The following is a 22201-nucleotide window of genomic DNA, read 5'->3' as shown; positions in this document are numbered from 1 at the left end:
AAACCTAAAAGTTCAAATCACCCCCCATTCGCCCCATTGAAAATTAAAGGGTTAAAAAAATAAAAAATATACACACATTTGGTATCGCCGCGTTCAGAAACGCCCGATCTATCAAAATATAAAATCAATTAATCTGATCAGTAAACGGCGTAGCGGCAAAAAAATTCCAAACGCCAAAACGACGTTTTTTTGTCGCCACAACTTTTGCGCAAAATGCAATAAGAGGCGATCAAAACGTAGCATCTGCGCAAAAATGGTACCGTTAAAAACGTCAGCTCGAGACGCAAAAAATAAGCCGTCATTGAGCCTAAGATCCCGAAAAATGAGAACGCTACGGGTCACGGAATATGGCGTAAAACGTGCGCCACTTTTTTCGGACAAACTTCCGATTTTTTTTTAACCCCTTATATAAAAGTAAACCTATACATGTTTGGTGTCTACGAACTCGCACTGACCTGAGGCATCACACCCACACATCAGTTTTACCATATAGTGAACACAGTGAATAAAATATCTCAAAAACTATAGTGCTATCGCACTTTTTTTGCAATTTTTCAGCATTTGGAATTTTTTTGCCATTTTCTAGTACACAATATGGTAAAACTGATGGTTTCATTTAAAAGTACAGCTCGTTCCGCAAAAAATGAGCCCTCACATGACCATATTGACTGAAAAATAAAAAAGTTACATCTCTCAGAAAAAGAATGGCGAAAAAAAAAAACGGAAAGCGAAAAATCGGCCGGTCGTGAAAGGGTTAATGTGAGAATCCAAAAAGCCTCTCTCAAGGCTACATTTTTCATCCTATTACCACCTCTAATAGATGCATTGACTCAATTGACTCAGACGCATTCTCAATAGCAAAAAAGGAGAAGCTATCCAGCCTTCCCCTATGTTCAGTTCTAAAGTGTTGGCAGCTCCTGAGTATGAAGCATTCCATTGTTGATATTTGAAATGTGTTCAGCCACACGTTTTTTTTATTTTACGAGAAGTATATCCGACATAACGCAATTCACATGTTGCAAATTCAATACAATAAATCGCATGATTTGCCTTCCTCTGGATCAACATGTTAGGCTACGGGTTGAACTAGATGGACTTAGAGTCTCCCTTCAACCTTAAAAACTATGATACTATGATACTATGATGATTTGTATCACAGTTAACAAAAGATTTTATCGTATGCGTTTTACCAGAATTAAGTGAAACCACAGTTTTTCTATTTTCGGTAAAAGAACATACCGTATTTTTTGGACTATAAGACGCACTTTATTCCCCCAAATGTTGGGGGAAAGTTGGGAGTGCGTCTTATGGTCTGAATCTAGGGCTGCGGCCGGGAATGAGGGTGCTGCGGTGGAGCGGGCCATCGGAGGCACGAGCTGGCTGTAGCAGCATGGGCCCGCTCATTACATATGCATGTCCATCCTCCCGCTCATCATCCCTCAGTGCTGAAGCCAGTGCTGACAGGTGGGCGGGATGATGGGCGGGGGGTGCACGCATACTAAACAGCCGTTCGTGATCACCCCTGGCAACTACAGCCTGGAGTGATCATGTGCGGCTGTATTCACTGCCCCCCACGCATCATTATCAGCGCGGGGGGCAGTGAATAAATACGGTACACTCCCCGGCCACTTCCGTGCAGCATCGCGATCTCCTCCAGTGTGCCGGTCAACTGATCTTTGTAGAGAGCGGTGAGCACAGCGATGACGTCATCGCTGTGTTCGCCGCTAGTCTCCACGCAAGTCAGCTGACAGGCAGACAGGAGAACAACTCGATGCTGCAGGGAAGTGACCGGTGACTGTTCCACACAGATCAGCGGCGCTGTTGCCACCTCAGACTGGGAAGAGTGATGCTGCATGGAGCGAGGAAAGGCGAGTATAAACGTTTATTGTTTTTTGTGTGATACAGGATACATACCATATAGCAATATGAGAGTATATAGCAGCATGGGGCCATATAGCAGGATGGGCCTATATAGCAATATGAGGGAATATAGCAGGATGGGGCTATAAAGCAGGATGGGGCCATATAGCAGGATGGCAGTATATAGCAGGAGGAGGGCATATACCAGGATGGGGTACCTTAGTAGAGAATTTGGGGACATTACCTCCATAAAAGTGTCAGCAGCAGATCCTCGCCCCATAACAATGTGTCATGACCACATTTTTTGCTTAAAATTTTATTTTCCTATTTTGCTCCTCTAAAACCAGGATGCATCTTATGGTCCGGTGCGTCTTATAGTCCAAAAAATACGGTACATTACATCTAGATCCCCCACACCGATAAAAACCTTTTATTTGCAACCAATGATGTGGTCGATTTACCATGGAAAAAGGGCTAGGGGAAAGTATTACAGTAGTATTAGTATTAGTTCATGGCTGCATGGTGTTTTTATAGCCATTAACCCTTAGAGTCCCTGGTTTTCTAAAGGACACCAGTGCGATGTTAAAATGCTTTGATTTTGTTTGGCAACAGCACTATGGATTTTTGACATTTGATGTGGTTAATTTACATTCTGTTATACCCCACAAATTAGCGGTATTGGCTATTGGTCTCCATTTGGAAATATGGTAATTACTCTGAATAATTTATCAGTTATGTTTTGGAAGTTACAAATTATCTACTTGGTAGCAATTTTTTCATGTTTGATTCTTCTATGTCGGGGGTGGGCAACCTCCGGCCCACGTGCCGCTTGCGTGATGACCTTTTTATGCGGCCCCCGGGCACTTTCCCGGGGGCTACAGTGCTGGGTCCGCCGCTGCGGTCTTGTAGGTTGCCAGCTCTTTAAATTACCACATGCGCCGCTGTTCAGTGTCAGCGTGCTCAGCGGTGTGTGTGTCCCGCCCCTCTGAGAGAAGTGTCACCTCCCCCTCCACGGGATCTAGGTACAGAGAGTGCCGTCACCTCCCCCTCCACGGGATCTAGGTGCAGAGTGCCGCCGCCTCCTGTACGGGATCTAGGTGCAGAGAGTGCCGCCTCCTCCTGTACGGGATCTAGGTGCAGAGAGTGCCGCCTCCTCCTGTACGGGATCTAGGTGCAGAGAGTGCCGCCTCCTCCTGTACGGGATCTAGGTACAGATAGTGACGCCTCCTCCTGTACGGGATCTAGGTACCGATAGTGCCGCCTCCTCCTGTACGGGATCTAGGTACAGATATTGCCGCCTCCTCCTGTACGGGCTCTAGGTACAGATAGTGCCGCCTCCTCCTGTACGGGCTCTAGGTACAGATAGTGCCGCCTCCTCCTGTACGGGCTCTAGGTACAGATAGTGCCGCCTCCTCCTGTACGGGCTCTAGGTACAGATAGTGCCGCCTCCTCCTGTACGGGCTCTAGGTACAGATAGTGCCGCCTCCTCCTGTACGGGCTCTAGGTACAGATAGTGCCGCCTCCTCCTGTACGGGCTCTAGGTACAGATAGTGCCGCCTCCTCCTGTACGGGCTCTAGGTACAGATAGTGCCGCCTCCTCCTGTACGGGCTCTAGGTACAGATAGTGCCGCCTCCTCCTGTACGGGCTGTAGGTACAGATAGTGCCGCCTTCTCCTGTACGGGCTCTAGGTACAGATAGTGCCGCCTTCTCCTGTACGGCACTATAGCTGTGTGCCCGGTGCCTGCACTCCCGTCGCTGTGTGCCCGGTGCCTGCACTCCCGTCGCTGTGTGCCCGGTGCCTGCACTCCCGTCGCTGTGTGCCCGGTGCCTGCACTCCCGTCGCTGTGTGCCCGGTGCTTGCCCTCTGTGCCCGTCCAGTGCTTTGGGGCCTTCCAGTTCTGTATACCACCCCCCTAGAGTTGTGTGCAATGTTCAGTGCTGTGTCCCCCCAGTGATGTTAGGGCTCTGCAAGTGCTGTGTGCAGCCTGCCCCGTGTCTTTTGCCCTCCCAATGCTGTGTATCACCCCCAGTGTTGTGTTTCCCCCAGTCATGTCTGTGCTCTGAAAGTGCTGTCCGTGCCCCTCCAGTGATGTCTGGGCTCTCCCAGTGATGTCTGTGCCCCAGCCCCTCTTGTGATGTCTCTTCCCTCCAGTGATGTCTCTCCCCCCAATGATGTCTCTGTCCCCCCCAGAGATGTCTCTGTCCCCCCCAGAGATGTCTCTGCCCCCCCGTGATGTCTCTGCCCCCCCGTGATGTCTCTGCCCCCCCGTGATGTCTCTGCCCCCCCGTGATGTCTCTGCCCCCCCGTGATGTCTCTGCCCCCCCCGTGATGTCTCTGCCCCCCCCGTGATGTCTCTGCCCCCCCCGTGATGTCTCTGCCCCCCCGTGATGTCTTTGCCCCCCCCGTGATGTCTCTGCCCCCCCCGTGATGTCTCTGCCCCCCCCGTGATGTCTCTGCCCCCCCCGTGATGTCTCTGCCCCCCCCGTGATGTCTCTGCCCCCCCCGTGATGTCTCTGCCCCCCCCGTGATGTCTCTGCCCCCCCCGTGATGTCTCTGCCCCCCCCGTGATGTCTCTGCCCCCCCCGTGATGTCTCTGCCCCCCCCGTGATGTCTCTGCCCCCCCCGTGATGTCTCTGCCCCCCCCGTGATGTCTCTGCCCCCCCCGTGATGTCTCTGCCCCCCCCGTGATGTCTCTGCCCCCCCCGTGATGTCTCTGCCCCCCCCGTGATGTCTCTGCCCCCCCTGTGATGTCTCTGCCCCCCCTGTGATGTCTCTGCCCCCCCCTGTGATGTCTCTGCCCCCCCCGTGATGTCTCTGCCCCCCCCGTGATGTCTCTGCCCCCCCCGTGATGTCTCTGCCCCCCCCGTGATGTCTCTGCCCCCCCCGTGATGTCTCTGCCCCCCCCGTGATGTCTCTGCCCCCCCCGTGATGTCTCTGCCCCCCCCGTGATGTCTCTGCCCCCCCCGTGATGTCTCTGCCCCCCCCGTGATGTCTCTGCCCCCCCCGTGATGTCTCTGCCCCCCCCGTGATGTCTCTGCCCCCCCCGTGATGTCTCTGCCCCCCCCGTGATGTCTCTGCCCCCCCCGTGATGTCTCTGCCCCCTTCGTGATGTCTCTGCCCCCCCCGTGATGTCTCTGCCCCAGCCCCTCTTGTGATGTTTCTGCCCCCAGCCCCTCTTGTGATGTTTCTGCCCCCAGCCCCTCTTGTGATGTTTCTGCCCCCAGCCCCTCTTGTGATGTCTGTGCCCCCAGCCCCTCTTGTGATGTCTGTGCCCCCAGCCCCTCTTGTGATGTCTGTGCCCCCAGCCCCTCTTGTGGTGTCTGTGCCCCCAGCCCCTCTTGTGATGTTTCTGCCCCCAGCCCCTCTTGTGATGTTTCTGCCCCCAGCCCCTCTTGTGATGTTTCTGCCCCCAGCCCCTCTTGTGATGTCTGTGCCCCCAGCCCCTCTTGTGATGTCTGTGCCCCCAGCCCCTCTTGTGATGTCTGTGCCCCCAGCCCCTCTTGTGATGTCTGTGCCCCCAGCCCCTCTTGTGATGTCTGTGCCCCCAGCCCCTCTTGTGATGTCTGTGCCCCCAGCCCCTCTTGTGATGTCTGTGCCCCCAGCCCCTCTTGTGATGTCTGTGCCCCCAGCCCCTCTTGTGATGTCTGTGCCCCCAGCCCCTCTTGTGATGTCTGTGCCCCCAGCCCCTCTCGTGATGTCTGTGCCCCCAGCCCCTCTTGTGATGTCTGTGCCCCCAGCCCCTCTCGTGATGTCTGTGCCCCCAGCCCCTCTCGTGATGTCTGTGCCCCAGCCCCTCTCGTGATGTCTGTGCCCCCAGCCCCTCTCGTGATGTCTGTGCCCCCAGCCCCTCTCGTGATGTCTGTGCCCCCAGCCCCTCTCGTGATGTCTGTGCCCCCAGCCCCTCTCGTGATGTCTGTGCCCCCAGCCCCTCTCGTGATGTCTGTGCCCCCAGCCCCTCTCGTGATGTCTGTGCCCCCAGCCCCTCTCGTGATGTCTGTGCCCCCAGCCCCTCTCGTGATGTCTGTGCCCCCAGCCCCTCTCGTGATGTCTGTGCCCCCAGCCCCTCTCGTGATGTCTGTGCCCCCAGCCCCTCTCGTGATGTCTGTGCCCCCAGCCCCTCTCGTGATGTCTGTGCCCCCAGCCCCTCTCGTGATGTCTGTGCCCCCAGCCCCTCTCGTGATGTCTGTGCCCCCAGCCCCTCTCGTGATGTCTGTGCCCCCAGCCCCTCTCGTGATGTCTGTGCCCCCAGCCCCTCTCGTGATGTCTGTGCCCCCAGCCCCTCTCGTGATGTCTGTGCCCCCAGCCCCTCTCGTGATGTCTGTGCCCCCAGCCCCTCTCGCATTGTGTACGCTCCCCCCAGCCCCTCTTGTATTGTGTTTGCCTCCAGCGTCTCCTGTGACCTATACATCACATTGGAGATGCTGGGGGAATATACATTACAGGAGGGGCTGGGGGCATTTACTTCACAGGGGGCATATATATGTCCCCAGCCCCTCGTGATGTATGTGCATCCAGTGTCTCCTGTAATGTATATACAGCAGTCCCAGCATCTCCTATCTGATGTGTATACGTCAGTCCCAGCGTCTCCTATGTGATGTATATGTTCCCAGCCCCTCCAGTGATGTATGTGCCTCCAGCGTCTCCTGTGATGTGTATATACAAAGAGTTGACTGTGCTCCAGACCGAGACAAACCGTATATTTATATGTGCTGCTAATGATCTATGGGTATGTGGTAATTGTTATTTCTCTATGTATGTATCTATGTTTGATGTAAAGTTTATACTCATGCCTATGATCCAGTTATTATTGAGTGACTCCTGTTTGTATACATATTAACATAGCCCTGTTTAAATGTACCTGTATATTGTGACCTCTGTATACAGCTAGGGGGGTGTTTGTCCCTTACAGGGATCAAACAAGGAAATTGGAGGCCTTTTATGCCTTTTTAAGTGATTTTAATGTGTTTGTGTCGACTTTGTTTATAATAAAGACCAATATTTGTACTTCCTTAAAGGTGTATCCCTCATTTTGCACTCCACCTTGCCTTTTTCTTTATGCCTTTCTTGGTGTGTTGGGGTGATCCCTTATCCTTTTATTGTTGGATTATTTAATCCTGGAGGTGGTGCCCTCTAAAATAGTTTTAGTAGATAAAAGGTTTTTATCGGTGTGGGGGGATCTAGATGTAATGTATGTTTTTTTGCCCAAAATAGAAAAACTGTGGTTTCACTTCCTTCTGGTAAAACGCATACGATAAAATCTTTTATTAACCCCTTAACGACCGTGGGCAGTAATATTACGTCCTAGCTGTCGTAGTGTTACTGCCTGCGGTCTGCCGCCGGCAGCATGCTACGATTGGCGCACATCTCAGCTGATTTTCACAGCTGAGATGTGTGCCTGCTAGGCATGAGCCGAACCATTATCTGCTCGTGCTGTTTTACCCCTTAAATGGCGCTGTCAATATGTGACAACGCCATCATAATGGCATCGGCGGTAAACATTTACTTACCGGCCAATACCGGAAGTCATGTGACGTGGTCATGTGACTTCCGGTGTTTGTCATGGTAGCACAGGGTCATGTGATGACTCCTGTAGCTCTCATGAATTACTTTCGGTTTCACTCAGCCCGGAGCCGAGTGAAGCCGAAAATGAGCGTATCTGCTGTTTACAGCTGTATAGCTGTGATCAGTAGATATGGCAGAGCGATCGGATTGCTTATCCATGTAGTCCCCTAGGGGGACTAGTAAAATAAAAAAAGTAGAAAAAAGTGTTAAAAAATGTAAAAAAAAAAGCTAAACGTTCAAATCACCCCTTTCGCCCCCATTGAAAATCAAAGTGTTAAAAAATTAAAAAATATACACACATTTGGTCGCCGCGATCAGAAACGCCCGATCTAGCAAAACATAAAATCAATCTGATCAGTAAACGGCGTAGTGTCAAAAAAATTCCAAACGCCAAAATTACGTTTTTTTGGTCGCCACAAATTTTGCGCAAAATGCAATAACAGGCAATCAAAACGTAACATCTGCGCAAAAATGGTACCGTTAAAAACGTCAGCTCGAGACGCAAAAAATAAGCAGTTACTGAGCCATAGATCCCGAAAAATGAGCGCTACAGGTCACAGAATATGGCGTAAAACGTGCATCACTTTTTTCGGACAAACTTCCGATTTTTTTTTTTTACCCCTTATATAAAAGTAAACCTATACATGTTTGGTGTCTACGAACTTGCACTGACCTGAGGCATCACACCAACACATCAGTTTTACCGTATAGTGAACACCGTGAATAAAATATCTTAAAAAATAGTGCCATCGCACTTTTTTTTGCAATTTTTCTGCATTTGGAATTTTTTTTTCCGTTTTTCCAGTACACTCTATGGTAAAAAATGTGGTTTCATTTAAAAGTACAGCTCATTACACAAAAAATGAGCCCTCACATGACCATATTGACTGAAAAATAAAAAAGTTACGTCTCTCGGGAGAAGAATGGCGACAAAAAACGGAAAGCGAAAAATCGTCCGGTCTTGAAGGGGTTAACTGTGATACAAATCATGCGATTTATTGTATTGAATGTGCAACATGTGAATTGTGTTATGTCGGATATACTTCTCGTAAAATAAAAAAAAAACGTGTGGCTGAACACATTTCAAATATCAACAATGGAATGCTTCATACTCAGGAGCTGCCAAAACTTTAGAACTTCACATAGGGGAAAGCTGGATAGCTTCTCCTTTTTTGCTATTGAGAAAGTCAATGCATCTATTAGAGGTGGTAATAGGAGGAAAAATTTAGCTTTGAGAGAGGCATTTTGGATTCTCACATTAAAAACCAAATTTCCAGAAGGTATGAACTACAGGAATGATTTATATTACATATATTAAAAATAAGGGAGAAGGAAAGAATACAGATAGGAAAGAATACAGAATTCAGTCGCATAGTTTGTTGCAATCATAATGAGTCAGTATGACTTGTTGCATGTTGTTGAGCTATTACTAATTGTACTTTATGAGATATTCCATACTACGGTGTTCCACAATCCCTTCCCCCTTTTTTGTGCCCAATCCTACATTCTTGTTTTTAGCGAGTAATTTTAAAGATGTTACTAATTGTTTCTAACTATATTGTTGATCTCTGCCTATAAATGTCTAGAGCTCGCTAAAATGTTAGCCTATGATTAAGGATGCTCTTCTGCGTCGGAAACGCGTCAGGGTCTTCTAATATGGATGGACTTTTTTAATACTATGTGAAAATAAAGACAAATTATTTTACGCTGGATGTGTCGATATTTTTTCCTTCCATTCAAGATATAGTCCACCTGGCGGACTTAATATCGTTGCACTCCCTGGATATGTAGTGACCTTTTCCATTGGGCGTGCCAAGCTTTCCTTCACCCTGTTGGTTGCTGTCTTTTAAAATGGTAGTTCTCCAGAAAATAGTATATATTTTTAGAGCAATCCCTTTAGCTATACAGTCAAAATATCTTAATGACCTCCAGAAATTACTAAACGACTTTGTTTGGAACCATAAAAAACCTAGGTTAGCAAAAACTACTTTAACAAAATATGAGAATAGGGGAGGGATTATAGTCTTCCAAACTATAGCCAAACTATAGCCAAACTTCCAAACTGTAGCCAGGGAAGGAGTCTTGCGAGGATAATTTGCATATTCCCAGTGCCTTCTGGGATAAGTGAAGAGTCACCGCGAGCTCAAGGAGAACCGGGTTTTGGCCGTTACAGCCGGAAGGAAGACTTCTGAAAGCCAGGGAAGGAGTCTTGCGAGGATAATTTGCGTATTCCCAGTGCCTTCTGGGATAAGTGAAGAGTCACCGCGAGCTCAAGGAGAACCGGGTTTTGGCCGTTACAGCCGGAAGGAAGACTTCTGAAAACCGCGCGCCTAGCGGCGCGTGAATTTTAGCCTGTCTTCTTCATTGGGAGTGTGAGTGAGCAAAGTGTGAGCAAAAGTAAGTGTGAGTAGAATTGTTTGTATTTAGTTGTTTAATTACTTAACATTTGTTTAGTGCTATCCCCATTAGAAAATGTGCTCCACTATTGCTAATGCGATCCAGTGTACATCTTGTCTCATGTATGCAGTCCTTGAAAAGCCGTTCGAGGGTGCATACTGTTGTTCGAGATGTGAGCAAGTTGCACATTTGGAAGCCCAGATACTGGATCTAAATGAGCAGCTGGCAACTCTGAGATGCATTAGCAATATGGAAAGGAGTGTGCTGCTCACTGAGCAGCAGCTTGCTGGGTCAGATGTGGGGGAGGATCGTAGTGGGGAGTGGCAGGATGGTGAGGTAGGTAGCTGGGTGACAGTTAGAAAGGGGGGTAAAGGGAAAAGTGCTAGGAAGGCTAGTCCTGAACTGACACACCCCAATAGGTTTGCAAACTTGGCAGATGAGGGGGATGTCATTACAGGGGTAGCATTGCTGCAGCAAGGCATGACCTCTGAACGCCAGAGGAGTGTCTGCTCCAGTAAGGGGGGGAATAGGAGTGCAGGGCAGGCAAGACAGGTACTGGTAGTGGGGGACTCAATTATTAGGGGGACAGATAGGGCAATCTGTCACAAAGACAGGGATCGCCGAACAGTGTGTTGTCTTCCTGGCGCTCGAGTTCGGCACATCGCTGATCGGGTTGACAGATTACTGGGAGGGGCTGGGGAGGACCCAGCGGTCATTGTACACATTGGCACAAATGACAAAGTTAGAGGTAGGTGGAAGGTCCTTAAAGATGATTTCAGGGAATTAGGTTGTAAGCTTAAAGCATGGACCTCAAAGGTGGTATTTTCGGAAATACTACCTGTGCCACGAGCCACACCAGAGAGGCAAAGAGAGATCAGGGAGGTTAACAGGTGGCTCAGGAATTGGTGTAGGAAAGAGGGTTTTGGGTTCCTGGAGAATTGGGCCGACTTTTCAGTTGGCTACAGATTCTATGCTAGGGATGGGCTGCATCTTAATGGGGAAGGTGCAGCTCTGCTGGGGCAGAAAATGGCTAGAAGGTTGGAGGAGTGTTTAAACTAGGAATGGGGGGCGAGGGTATTCACTTTATAGAAGGGGAATGTAGTGCAGATAGTGACCAGGGCACAAGTAATGAAATTGGGGGTGGTACGGGGGGAAGGGTTAGGACAGTTAATACAGTAAGCAGGAATACAGGTACAGAGTCATACGTAACGTGCATGTACACTAATGCCCGAAGCCTCACAAATAAGGTGGAGGAATTAGAATTAATATTGTTGGAAGAAAATTATGATATAGTGGGGATATCAGAGACATGGCTGGATGAGAGCTATGACTGGGCTGTTAATTTACAGGGTTATAGCCTATTCAGGAATGACCGTACAAATAAGCGAGGGGGAGGTGTGTGTCTATATGTAAAATCATCCTTAAAACCCATCCTGCGTGACAACATATGTGAGGGTACTGAGAATGTAGAGTCCCTATGGGTGGAGATAAGGGGGGGGAGAATGAATAATAAAATACTGATAGGGGTGTGTTATAAGACGCCGAATATTATGGAAGAGGTAGAGAATCTCCTCATAAAGCAAATTGATAAAGCAGCGAGTCTCGGAGAGGTAATTATTATGGGGGACTTTAACTATCCTGATATAAATTGGGGAACAGAAACTTGCAGTTCCAGCAAAGGAAATAGATTTTTGATAACAATGAAAGATAATTACCTTTCACAAATGGTACAGGACCCCACAAGAGGGGAAGCACTACTAGACCTTGTACTAACCAATAGGCCAGACCGCATATCAAATATACAAGTTGGGGGTTACTTGGGGAATAGTGATCACAAAATAATAAGTTTTCATGTATTGTTTAGTAAGATGTCTAGTAGAGGGGCTACAAGGACACTAAACTTCAGGAAAGCAAATTTTAAACGGTTGAGAGATGATCTTAGTGCAATAAACTGGGATGATGTACTAAGTAATAAAAGTACACAAAGCAAATGGGAGACTTTTAGGAGCATCCTGAATAGGGCTTGTGCAGAAAATATACCCTATGGGAACAAACATGCTAGAAATAGGAGGAAACCCCTATGGCTAAATAGAGCTGTAAGGGATGCAATAAAAGAAAAACAGAAAGCCTTAAAAGAATTAAAGAGGGTAGATAGTGATGAGGCATTATATAATTATAGAAAATTAAATAAAATATGTAAAAAGCAAATTAAGTTAGCTAAGTTTGAGACAGAGAGACTCATTGCGAGAGAAAGTAAAAATAATCCTAAAATATTCTTCAACTACATAAACAGTAAAAAACTGAAAAGCGATAGTGTTGGCCCCCTTAAAAATAGTCTTGGTGAAATGGTGGAAGGGGATGAGGGTAAAGCCAACCTGCTGAATGACTTTTTTTCTACGGTTTTTATACAAGAAAATGCCATGGCAGATGACATGACCAGTGATACCATAAATTCACCCTTGAATATTACCTGCTTAACCCAGCAGGAAGTACGCCGCTGCCTCGAAATCACTAAGGTTGACAAATCTCCGGGCCCGGATGGCATACACCCCAGAGTACTACAGGAATTGAGTTCTGTGATAGATAGACCATTATTTTTAATCTTCTCAGATTCCTTAATAACAGGGTCGGTACTGCAGGACTGGCGCATAGCAAATGTGGTGCCAATATTCAAAAAGGGGACAAAAACTGAGCCGGGAAATTAGAGGCCGCTAAGTTTAACCTCTACGGTTGGTAAAATCCTTGAGGGTTTCTTGAGAGATGCTATACTGGAGTATCTCAAGAAAAATAACCTTATGACAGAGTATCAACATGGGTTTATGAGGGATCGATCCTGTCAAACTAATTTGATCAGCTTCTATGAAGAGGTAAGTTCAAGCCTGGACCAGGGAAATGCAGTGGATGTTGTGTATATGGACTTTTCAAAAGCTTTTGATACGGTGCCACACAAAAGGTTGGTACATAAAATGAGCATAATGGGGATAGGGGAAAATATGTGTAACTGGGTTAAAAACTGGCTCAGTGATAGGAAACAAAGGGTGGTTATTAATGGTACGTACTCGGACTAGGTCTCAGTTCATAGTGGGGTACCACAGGGGTCAGTATTGGGCCCGCTTCTTTTCAACATATTTATAAATGACCTTGTTGGGGGCATGCGGAGTAGAATTTCAATATTTGCAGATGATACTAAACTCTGCAGGGTAATCAATACAGAGGAGGATAATTTTATATTACAGGGAGATTTATGTAAATTGGAGGATTGGGCTGAGAAGTGGCAATTGAAGTTTAATGTAGATAAATGTAAGGTCATGCACTTGGGTAGAGGAAATAACATTTATGATTATGTACTTAATTGTAGAACACTGGGTAAAACAGACAGAAAAAGACTTGGGTGTATGGGTGGATGGTAAACTTCACTTTAGTGGACAGTGTCAGGCAGCTGCTGCCAGGGCTAATGAAATAATGGGATGTATTAAAAGAGGTATAAGTGTTCATGAAAAAAATATAGTTCTACCTCTGTACAAGTCACTAGTGCGACCGCACTTAGAATACTGTGTACAATTCTGGTCACCGATATATAAGAAGGACATAGCTGAACTGGAGAGGGTGCAGAGAAGAGCGACCAAGATTATTAGAGGAATGGGTGGGCTGCAATACGAAGACAGGTTATTAAACTTGGGGTTATTTAGTTTGGAAAAACGAAGGCTTAGGGGGGATCTAATCACAATGTATAAATATATGAGGGGACAGTATAGAGACCTTTCCAAAGATCTTTTTACACCTAGGCCTGCGACTGGAACACGGGGGCATCCGCTACGTCTTGAGGAAAGAAGGTTTAATCATAATCACAGACGAGGATTCTTTACTGTACGAGCAGTGAGACTATGGAACTCTCTGCCGCATGATGTTGTAATGAGTGATTCACTACTAACATTTAAGCAGAGCCTGTATGCCTTTCTTGAAAAATTTAATATTACCAGTTATGTATATTAGATTTTATGACAGGGTATTGATCCAGGGAACTAGTCTGATTGCCGGATGTGGAGTCAGGAAGGAAATTTTTTCCCCATTGGAACTTGTTTGCCACATTGGGTTTTTTTTTGCCTTCCTCTGGATCAACATGTTAGGCCACGGGTTGAACTAGATGGACTTAGAGTCTCCCTTCAACCTTAAAAACTATGATACTATGATACTATGAAACAAAGGACCATTACCCAACAAATCTAATAAGACCAAGTCAAAATTGGGTGATAATAATGATCCTCTTGCCTGGATTGAATTAGAAACAGGGCTCAATGGTTGTTCCTCACTCCGCTCACTCATTCTCTCCCACATTGCAAATCCCCTTTTGCCCCCTACCTAAATTTCCTAAGCGACTGTTAGGCTTTGTGCGCGCGTGTGCGTAATTCATGCAGTTACCCTGCGCTTTGTAGCGCAGCGTAACTGCATGCGTCCTGCGTCCCCTGCACAATCTATGGAGATTGTGCAGGGGCCGTGCGCACGTGGTGTCTTAGAGCGCATCGCTTTGGCTGCTGCCCGAAGTGCGCGTTCTAAGCCCCTGCTCTGTCTATGGCAGGAGCTGCAGGCAGAGCGCACGTTCTCTGCCGGCACCATGCGCTTCAGAGCGGAGCTTTTCAGCTGCGCTCTGAAGCGCACCTTTTTAGGTGCAGTGCAGAGCGCACACGTGCGCACATAGCCTTAATGCGTGGAAAGAGTTATCTAGACATAGACTGAGGGTATCCTAATTTGACGAAATTAGATTACCCCTTAATGTTTCTGGGAGTTTTAGCAAATACCGAGATTCCATCGTCCTGGACCAAACTGGGATTGAAAGGCATTAAAGGGGTTATCCGGCTTATTTTGCCTTTTTTTTTTGTTCTTTGCCTATTGGGCTACATTGGGGCAGGTAAGTAGATAGTGACCACTTACCTGCCCTGCTATCAGCCCCTCTCCCCCAGCTCAGAGTGGTCATTTGACCGCTCCTGCCACGATTTTGCTGCTTCCGGTGATTTCATGTCAACAGGGGCTGGACATTGTTGACATTCAAAACAGTGAACAGCATGTTGCCGCCCTGCTTCTTAGTGGGCAAGTATAGTGCGATGAGTACCCGCCCCCCACTTCCCCCGCCCCCTCCCACACACTCCGTAGTCTCCCTCCCCCGCCTTGTGTGCCCAGCTACGTGTCACCTGATAATCCAGCCGATTCAGTGTCCAGTTCAATAAGGCAAGGAACAAGAAGTTGCTTTAAGGGACACGATCAGCGCGGTGTCCACAGCACATTATCATGTTTAGTGGTCGACACCCTGGGAACTGTCTCCCCCCTCCTCGGTATGCACTCCTTTGTGCAGCGTTCTGATACTAAGAAGTCGGGAGCAAAGACCAGTATTGATCTCCTGCATCTCGGACATGTGCTCATATGGGAGGGGGAAGAGAGCGCACGGTGTGTGGGAGAAAGCACACGGGGGAAGAGAGAGCACGACAGGGACGAGAGAGCATGACTGGGAAGAGAGCGCACAGGGGAGAAGACAGAGCACGGGATTGCGGGAGAGAGAGCACTTGGGAGAGTGCACAGGGGGAGAAGAGAGCACCGGAGAAGGGAGAGAGCACAGGGGAGTGCACAGAGGGAGAAACGAAAGCATGGGATGGGGGAGAAAGAGCACAGGAGAAAGTGCCCAGGGGGAGGAGAGAGCACAGGAGAGAGTGTACAAGGGGAGAAGAAAGCACGGGAGGGAAGAGAGAGCACAGGGGTGGGAGAGATGAATGGGAGTGTTGGAGACAGAACACAGGGGAAGAGAGCACAAGAATGTGGGAGAGAGCACAGGGGAGTGTACAGGGGGAGAAGAGAGCATGGGAGGGGGAGAGAGCACAGAGGAGAGTGCACAGGGGGAGAAGAGAGCATGGGAGGGGGACGAGAGAGCACTGGGTAAGACAGAGCACGGGATTGTGGGAGGCAGAGCACAAGGGGGGAAGAGAGCACAGGGGTGGGAGAGATGAACGGGAGTGTGGGAGACAGAACATGGGGGGAAGAGAGAGCACCATAATGTGGGAGAGAGCACGGAGAGGAAGAGAGCACGGGGGGCACGGGAGGGGGTGAGAGAGCACAGGGGAAGAGAGATGAAAGGGAGTGTGGGAGACAGGGGGAAGAGAGAGCACGGGAATGTGGGGGGGGAGAGCACGGGGGGTAAGAGATGAATGGGAGTGTGGGAGGCAGAGTACAAGGGGGGAGAGAGAGCACGGGAATGTGGTAGAGAGAGCACAGGGGGGCAACAGAGCACAGGGGAAGAAGAGAGAATAACGGGAGTGTGGGAGAGAGACCACAAGGAGGGAAGAGAGAGCACGGGAGGGGGGGGAGAGACCACGGGGGAGGAGACCATGTCCCGCACCTCGCCAGCCCTTTAATACTGACAGTGCCAATCTGGGAGTTCGAGGTAGCCCCGCACCCCCGGTTGGCACTGTCAGTGTTAAAGGGCTGGCAGAGTGTGGGGCATGGATCCGTACTTTAAACCAGATTACGATACTTGGGTCACCAGAGGTCATATCGTGGGAACCCAGGTATGACCTTTGGTGAACTGAGTGATGTCACTGCTGCCAGCCGGGTCCTTCTGGTTAGTGTTTCCAGGAGCTTAGAGAGATCGGACATGTTTTTGGTCTCTCCAGGCTCGAATGTAGCAGAGCCATGACCAACATGGCACGTTGTGTGGATTACGGTGTAACTTAAAACGTATTTTTGGGGTTAAGGGCTCATTTAGACAATTGTTCCGTCTGTCCTGGTCAGTTCCTGTTTTTTTGCAGACCTACTAACAGGACCATCTTTTCAATGTCTTTTGGTCGGATCGGATAGCACACTTCCTTATGCCATCCGATCCTACAAAAAACACTTTGAATGCCGTATGTCCGTTTCGTTACTATGGAACATGTCCTATTCTGTTCCGTAATAACGGACCGTGACTCAATACAAGTCAATGGGTCCGCAAAATCCCTGGAAGCCACACTGAAGCACTTCTGTGTGACTTCCGTCGGGTGCCCCTGCAGTCTGTGTCCCGCTCCGGCGCCAGCCCCGCTGCTGCCCGCACTGCAGCGGGTCAGCATGTGCCCACACTGCATTCTTTCAGCATCTCCACGCACAGCAGTGTGTCAACATCTGCGCGCACTGTGGTGTGTCAGCATCTGCCCGCACTGTGGTGTGTCAGCATCTGCCCGCACTGTGGTGTGTCAGCATCTGCCCGCACTGTGGTGTCAGCATCTGCCTGCACTGCGGTGTGTCAGCATCTGCCTGCACTGCGGTGTGTCAGCATCTGCCTGCACTGCGGTGTGTCAGCATCTGCCTGCACTGCGGTGTGTCAGCATCTGCCTGCACTGCGGTGTGTCAGCATCTGCCTGCACTGCGGTGTGTCAGCATCTGCCTGCACTGCGGTGTGTCAGCATCTGCCTGCACGGCGGTGTGTCAGCATCTGCCTGCACGGCGGTGTGTCAGCATCTGCCTGCACGGCGGTGTGTCAGCATCTGCCTGCACGGCGGTGTGTCAGCATCTGCCCGCACGGCGGTGTGTCAGCATCTGCCCGCACGGCGGTGTGTCAGCATCTGCCCGCACGGCGGTGTGTCAGCATCTGCCCGCACGGCGGTGTGTCAGCATCTGCCCGCACGGCGGTGTGTCAGCATCTGCCTGCACTGCAGTGTCACTGCCGAGACTCAGCCACCAGTTCCCCTCCCTGCCGCGCAATGAATGAGACCACACATGGATTATCTTTTCTTTTGTACATTATTGAAGGTATCCACCATTCAATGTCGATATAAAAAATGGGTTGCTTGTTATTTTGGCCACAGCTCTATCCACAGACACAAATCCGCCTTAAACCTGAGGGAGGAGGCCCGATGCCTACAGCTGTCCGTGGCAGGTTGGCTCTCACCAAATACCTCTTCAATCGGCCACGGAGTGGCAAAGGCCTAAGCCTGAGCTGCGACCCCCACACAGGCCCCTTACAGCCTGTTTAACCCCGTCCTGAATTTCTGACAGGAATATATCTAGGCCTATATCATTGAGGCTAAAACTATCCTCTAAAACCAATCTGCTGATGTCTGACTCAAACAACTCATACCCCGCTACGAATTTTGCGATCCACATGTTAACGTGCCGCCTTGACCGTTCTTCGGCTGCTATATTCCTTGCCCCTGTCCAACTCAATCTCGACACTATACTGGACCATACTATAAACACGTTGTTAAAGAAACTGCCGAACCTATGCAGGTCTGCTTGTATGACCGCAGCTCCTGGATCCTCACATTTACCAGGTCGTTTCCACTCACGTGGATGACCAGCACTGCTGGGCACGTGGCTATTCTGGATATGCTCACTGCCTCGGGCAGTACCTGGGCCCAGGCCAGGCCCCGAACTCCTCTACAGTGAAACTTGGTGACTAAATCCTAGCACGCTTCCACCCGGTCTCGACTCGGCCCACCGTGCTGCCCAGAATATGTGGGAGTGACCTAAGATCCAGATGCTAGGTCTCTACGGATCTAAAAGAAAAACAGCTACTGTATGCAGACTTTTTTCATCATAGTGTCAGTGAACATCATTGTATTAATGTTTTCTTAGGTTTGAAGGTGCTTAGATAACCGAAAATAGTTTTTTTTTTTTTATGTGTGTGTAATATAAACGTGCTAAACAGTGGACCTAGTGCGGAACTACTGGACTGCGCAGATAGGTATGACTAGGTATCTAAGAGATGGGGAAACGGAGTAGCAACAACCGCGGTCAGCGGGAGGGTAAACGTGGTGGTTGGCAGGGATCGGGAGGGGGGGGATGGGGTCAAATTTGGTCTGGCCTGATATAGCGGAAGAAACAGTCTCATCACCATCGCCCTATCCGCTGTATCTCTTCATTCACGCTGATGTGGAAGGAGTGCGTGCCATAGTCTCCTGGCTGTAGGCCCATGCTGTAAATTGACATTTTGAGCAATGCCGAAAACTGTGTCGCCATGAGCTGGGATCCATCTGCATGCTCTAAGAAGAATTTGTTGGGAACTCAAGTCTCTATGTATGGCTGCAAGGTAAGGATGGGACACAGGGGCCCGCAAAACGGGAAAATGGGGAACCAAACTCGTCTGCCGAGCTGATCTGTTTTGCAGCGCCTTATGCAAACCCGTACTCCACCATTGCAAATTATAGCATCGTCGTGGAGCAGACCACCGGGACGACCTAAGGACCTGCTAACTAATTCGCTGACCCGCAAAGCTCCGAAGAATGCGAGCGAGAAGGCAGCCGAGAACAAGCAGACCTAATTGTCGTTGGTGCAGACGTCGCCTAGCTGGTTTATTATCCCTGAAAGGATAGCAAACAATATGGGCCTCCTGCTTTCCGTGCACCAACGCTTGCGCTTCCAGCCTTTAATGGCCTGCATGAACAGAAAGGCCTTGGTGACATCAGGCCATCCGCGAACCCAAAAGTGAAAAGCTATACCTGCGAGCCGCTGCTGCGCAACTATGCCCGACACGCCGCTGGTATGTAGATGCGTTATGTATCGAGCAACTGAATTGCTGAGAGAGACCGCAGACACCTGGCTAGGCAGTGGTTGAGCTATATTGAACCATTCGTCCCAAGCCTTACCGTACAAATGCCACATTGATGGAGCTATGGATGCCTGAACCAACGGCATGATCTGTTTTCGGGGACCATCCAGAGGAACTGTGGACACTTCTGACCATTGGTGTCCGATTCTGTGTGCAATGCTTGAAATGCGATAAGGCATCAGCAATACTGTTATCGATCCCAGGCACGTGGCTGGCCCTGAACCAGATATTCTGTTTGAGACACTTGAGAACTAAGTATCGCAGCAAGCTGATCACCGGCGGGGGAGGAAGACGCAAGGTGGTTAATTGTGTGGACAACACTTATGTTGTCAGTCCAGAAGCGGATCCGTTTGTTCGCCAGCTGTAAGGCCCATAGAGCCGTAGCTACTATTATGGGGAACAGCTGAAGTAGAGTGATTCTTTTTTGTCCAGCCTGACAGGTGCCATGTGTCAGGCCAGCGACTAGCGCACCAATTGGAACCTAGGAAAACTCCAAAACCGGTGGACTCGGCAGCATCCGAAAATAAAGATATATCAAAGCTGGAAACTTCCTATTCCTGGAAACATGTGCGTCTATTGTAAGTGGCTAGGAAGGACCTCCATACACCCATGTCCTCCATGTAGAGCTCTGGTGATGCGAATCCTGTGATGGGGGGCAGCTATGCCCCTAGTGGCCAAACATAGCCTCCGGGAAAAGACCCTTCCCATGGGCATGACTCTGCATGCAAAGGTGAGCAAGCCAAAGAGAGATTGCATTTGCGCCAGGGTTACCTTGCGAACAGTGCAGAACCCGTCAATGAGTGATGTGGGTTTTTTTACCTTTTCCAGAGGTAACCGAAACGTCATGTTAATTGAGTCGATTTCGATTCCCAAAAATGACAGGCAGGTTACAGGACTGTTTTTTCGGCTGACAGCGGAACCCCAAACTTGTCCGCTATGGCTTGGAACGACTTTAACGTGGTTGAGCATGCTCCAGAGTTGGCGGGGCCAACAAACAGGAAATCATCCAGATAATGGGTGACAGATTTGATTTTTGCTACGTCCTTAACCACCCATACCAGGAAAGAGTTTAAGAGCTCAACGTGTGAGCAGGATATGGAGTAACCCATGGGAAGGCACAGATCATAAAAGAATTTCTCGTTAAGGTGGCACCCTAGTAAGTGGTGGCAATCGGGGTGCACTGGTAGCAGGCGAAAGGCAGACGCTATGTCTGATTTCGCCATGAGTGCTCCTTGCCCGGACAAGGGAGACCACTTTGTCAAGACACCTAGGAAACTGCTAAGTCCTCTGTGGGAATGCCGTCATTCACTGACTTCCCAGCCAGGAAGGACAAGTGGTGTATGAGGCGAAATTCGCCTGTTTCTTTCTTTGGCGCTATCCCCCTAGGGGTGAGGCGCGAAAGTTTGAAAAAGGTATATCTACAAATGGGCCTGCTACGCGGCCTAGCGCCACTTCTTTCTGTAGTTTGCTCTCCAGGAAGTGTGGGAGGTCCCAGGCAGATTTGAGGCTGGGGGCAAAAGTTGGTTTTGAGGAAAAAACAAAGTGGGTAAAGAAACCGTGGGTGAAACCGTCCCTGATGGTGTTGACCACAGCCTTATTGGGGTAACGTTCTAGCCATGGCTCCATCTCGTGCACGCTCACTGGTGTCTTTGGGACCTGATGGAGTTTTGGTGTGGTGCCTGGCTGGTTGTTTGTCGCATTTGGAGGAGGTGTGGTGTCCCCTGCATGATTAGCACTCGTGTTTGTATTTGCAGAGTCCCTGAAACCTGCAGTGGCCTTCGTTGAAGAGCCAGCAGCAACCAGGTCTGCAGACATTTGCAGCTCCCGATGTAGCGTGGTGGGAGGGAAAGGAAGGTGGCCCAGGAAAGGGTTGTTGGGCCTTTTGCGCCATCATAAGTCTGAGCCACGAATCGGTGGCTTTCACGCCCCAACCCAATTGGGGTTGGAGTTCCAAATGTCTCCTGAATTCTTCATCGTACTTCCACCACGCAGAACCCCCATGGGTTTTATAGGAGTTGTAAATGGTGTCGCAGTACGTGAAGAGTTCTGAGCAACGTTTGGGATGCTTTTGACCCATCACGCACCCCAGAACGCAGAAAGCCTGCAACCAATTATTTATAGTCTTGGCTACGGTAGGTTTTCTTGTGAGCGGACGGTCATTGCCTCACCTTTCTTTGTCAATAGTGTTCTGGTCCACTGATACTAATGACCAGATGTCTACATATTTGTTTGCCCAAATGTTTTTTGCATAGTATCTGTGATTAGGTGTGTTCTAGAGGTGATACGCCGCAGTAGAACATGTCCCTGTGTAAGGGAGGTCGCTGGGTTAACCAGAAGTATACCCGATTGGTGTTCTACCCGCTTCCCTCACTACCGCTGGGTGGGCTCCTCCTGCCCATGCGCTGGTAAAACTGTACTCACCGGCCGATGTCGTAGGTTGGTCCACTGGTGACGCATTTTGGGGTCGTTGTCCAGTTGCTGGTTCGACGCGTTAGCGGTGGGTAGAAGACCTTTCACCTGGAGTACCGCTTAGCAATCAGCTGCGGCATGAATTGGATGAAGTGGTGCTGGATGGTGCGTGAGATCTCCTGCGTGATGATCTCTCGCTGTGCTTGGAGGAACGAGAGTGGCGATTCCGCCGGGAGTGGCGTTCGTGGCTCCCTCTGCTCCTGCTGCGGGAGGTGGATGTTGACCACCTGGGCTCATGACCCCTAAGGGGCCCCCGAGGGGGAGCAGTTGTGCGCGGCTCGGCTGACCCCACGCGTGAAGGCAAGGGCTGCCTTGTTTCGACTTGCGCTGGAGAGGCTGGCAGGAT

The 22201-nt window shown here is 49.4% G+C and overlaps 1 protein-coding gene across 1 annotated transcript in view; it reads left to right on the top strand.

The window, feature by feature from the left end:
- The window catches only part of URB2 (URB2 ribosome biogenesis homolog), a 279036-nt gene that overhangs the window by 152657 nt on the left and 104178 nt on the right, over positions 1–22201 (top strand). The window lies entirely within an intron of this gene.

The sequence above is a fragment of the Anomaloglossus baeobatrachus genome, chromosome 5, assembly GCF_048569485.1.
Source record: "Anomaloglossus baeobatrachus isolate aAnoBae1 chromosome 5, aAnoBae1.hap1, whole genome shotgun sequence".
NCBI lineage: Eukaryota > Metazoa > Chordata > Amphibia > Anura > Aromobatidae > Anomaloglossus > Anomaloglossus baeobatrachus.
Note: the sequence above shows the minus strand (reverse complement) of the source record. Positions and strands in the feature narration are given on the sequence as shown.